This window comes from Triticum aestivum, chromosome 2D, assembly GCF_018294505.1.
Source record: "Triticum aestivum cultivar Chinese Spring chromosome 2D, IWGSC CS RefSeq v2.1, whole genome shotgun sequence".
NCBI classification, from domain to species: domain Eukaryota; kingdom Viridiplantae; phylum Streptophyta; class Magnoliopsida; order Poales; family Poaceae; genus Triticum; species Triticum aestivum.
This window is the reverse complement of record NC_057799.1, coordinates 510,525,544-510,528,966: the sequence shown is the minus strand read 5'-3', so window position 1 is coordinate 510,528,966 and position 3,423 is coordinate 510,525,544.

Below are 3,423 nucleotides of genomic sequence, written 5' to 3'. Positions count from 1 at the left end.
GGGCGCCCCCAGCAAGGTAAGCTAAAGACATAAGAAAAGGATACATGCCACAGGGACGGACCCACGCGGCCTGGGAATAATGCAGCCCGAGGGGCGCTCCCAGCTAAACGAATTTGGAAAATGTCACCTGGTTCTGTTGACGAAGGAGAGTTGAGGCAGCTGAAGGCGTTCAACGAAGGGGTAGCTCCTCACGAGCCACCGGGGCCCTGAGCCTCGGGAGGCTCTGGGGACTCAGGTGGTTCCCTGAGGACCGTCTCCATCTCCACCAAGACAGTGTGGTGCCTGGCCTCCTGGGCCTCCATGATGCGCCGCATGTTGCGCTGATAGGCTGACGACACACTCGGCAGGCCAAAGGGCATGCGAACATAGCTGTGCGGTGGACCCTCGCAGCATCCCACGCGCGAAGGCCAGAGGAGCTCTTGAGAAGCGGCCCTGTTGAGCCCTGGAACGTCGATGCAGACGCGCAACCCGGCACCCTTGCCTGGATGGGGAGCTGCGCCTCGTGAGCGGCAGTCGCCGCGCAAGGCCCTTGCGTCTTGCAATTCCTGAGTGGTCTTGGTGATGAACTCCGGAGCGGTGGGCGCTCCTTGCCCTGTGTTCTCCTGAGGGAGACGTGCCGCGAAGCACGCCTCCAAGTGGTGCCCAAGCGCCTCCCTCGTGATGTTGGCAAGGTCTGAGGCCCTCCAGAAGAGAGCTCCCGAGCCCTGCCCGAGGAGGGCGCTGGGCGCGCCTTCCTATGCGATGGAGGGAGGCGCCCCTGGAGCGGGCGCTGATCCTGACGAGGTTCCAGCCGCGACGCCACCCTCCTGAGGTCCGGCACGGCACAACTGCTTCTTCTTGGGGATGGCCTCTGGAGGGCCCTCACTTTTGCTGTCGGGGTCGTCGATTGCTTCAGCTTGGAAGGCGCGCTCGAGGGAGCACGCCGCATCTCTCTCTTCGCATGGGACCGTGATGATTCCACCGCTTCCCGGCATCTTGAGGACGTTGTAGCCGTGGTGGGTGACGGCCATGAACTTGGCCAAGGCTGGATACCCGAGGATGGCGTTGTAGGGCAGACAGGATTGTGCGACATCGAAGTCAATGAGCTCGGTGCGGTAATTATTGCGTTCTCCGAAGGTGACAGGGAGGTGGACCTGCCCTATCGGCATGGTGGAACCATCGGTCACTCCGGAGAAAGACTTGGTAGGCTGAAGCTGGTCATATGGGACTTGGAGGTTGTCGAACGTATCGACGGACAGGACATTGAGCCCTGTGCCGCCATCATTGAGGGTCTTGGTAACTTGCACATTGCTGATGACTAGGGAGCGCAGCATCGGGAGGGCGCCAGCGGTAGCCGCGCACTTGAGCTGATCGACCGAGCTGAACATGATGGGGCACTGGGACCATCTGAGCGGGCGTGTGGCTTCAAGCTTGGGGAGGACTGCATTCACTTCACGAGCAAACTACTTGAAGATACGCTGCGAGGCTGGGGCATGGGCTCCACCCAAGATACAGGCGATAGCACGCGGTTCCTGGAAGCGCCCAGCCCCCTCATCTTGATGGTGTTTGTCGTTCCTTCTTGGCGGTGGCGGCAACGGGGGAAGACAGGCGTTGCCCTGAGGACGGTCCTCGTGAGGCTGGTCTCTCCAAGCGCCCTCACGAGGATGATCCTACCAGCGGTCCTTACGAGGACGGTCGCGCCACTCTTGGCGCGGACCGCGGTCGTCCCAGCGTCCGCCACCACGTCCTCCTCCTTGGCCGTAGCCCCGGTCGCTGCGTTCGGGGCGTCGACCGTAGCGTCCTTCACGAATGGCTCTGAGCTCTTGACAGTCACTAGTGTTGTGGGTGTTCAGGTTGTGGAAGGCGCAGAACGGCCGGCTGTTCTTGGATGACTCGGGCTGATCTCTGCCTCGCTTGGTGTCGGGCGCCGCTGTGAGCACTGCTGCTTCCTTGCGCTTCACGTCCTTGGCCTTGGCCTTCTTCTCCTCTGCGCCCACTACTGGCAGCTCGAGGAGGGAAAGGCGCCCCTCCTCAGCTCTTGCGCACTTGGTTGCTAGGTTGAACAGCTCCTGAGATGTGCACAGCTCCTCGTGGATAGCGAGCTCTTCCTTAATCTTGACGTCACGGACGCTGTCGGAGAACGCGGAGATGAAGGCCTCGCTCGTGACCTTGGGGATCTTGAGGCGGGTGTTGTTGAAGCGCTGGATGTACTTCTGGAGGGTCTCTCCTGGTTGTTGCTTGATGCGGCTCAGGTCGCCCGCGGCCGGCGGGCGGTCGCGGGTGCCCTGGAAGTTGGCGACGAAGCGGTCGCGCATCTCGTCCCAGGAGGAGATCGAGCCTTGCGGCAGGTTCAGGAGCCAGGAGCGGGCACCATCCTTGAGAGCCATAGAAAACCAGTTCGCCATGACTTTCTCGTCGCCGTTGGCTGCTTCGATGCTCAGCTCGTAGAGCTGCAGGAACTCCGCGGGGTCGGTGGTGCCGTCGTAGCGAGGAGGCAGATCCGGCTTGAACTTGCCCGGTCAGGTGACGCTACGCGGCTCGGGGGTGAAGGCGCGGCACCCGGCTGTGGTTGCCGGGGCCCGTCTCGAAGGTGGAGCTTGGTCTTGACGAGGTCCGCGCGCCGCCACCGCAGGTAGGGCGTGGTCTTGGCGAGGCGGCGCGGGGAGCGCAGGTGCAGCTTCTCGCGGCCGAGGAACTTCTTGGCAGCTTCTCTCTTCGCGCGCGGGCACCGGGCGTGGAGGATCGCGCCATGGGGCCGCGCGCCTTGGCGCCAAGGCATAGTCTTGGGACAGAGGCGGTGGAGGCGCTCCATGAGCCACATCACCCATGGCGGGCGGTGGACGAGGCAGAAAGTGAGACGGTGCCGGGGAGCCCCCTGCGGCGCGGACGAGCTTGGCGACGCGGTCGAGCCAGTCCTCGTAGAGGTCGTCGACCGGGCGGTAGCGCAGGAGCTCATTCGCCATGAGGAGCGCGGCCTGCGCGTCCATGGGAGCGCGACGTGCGTGGGACGAAGAACCAGCCGGGGTCAGCGATGGAGTGGCGGTGCGGCCGTCCTGCCGCACCGATGGGTGCAGCGAGGATGCTTGCTGCTCGTTCCCCGCCAGGCCGGTGGCGGCGTTGGCGGCAGGAGACGGAGAACGACGAGGCGGCCCGCCGACGGGAGCTGTCTGAGCAACACAGACGGTGAGGGCAGCCCGGCGCTCAGCTCGAGCGCGGCGAGCATCCACCATGGAGATGACGGAGCGACCGATCAACAGAAGGGAAGCTACGGCGCACCCTTACCTGGCGCGCCAAATGTCGGATCTGGGGTTCCGGCAAAACCCTTAAGGTTCGAACTCTGGGGTGCGCGCAAAGTTCTTTCCCTCCTATCGATCCACGCCCTAGCTCGCTAAGATCTCGCGGACGAACTCGACAAACTCACAACACAGAAAGACACGAGATTTA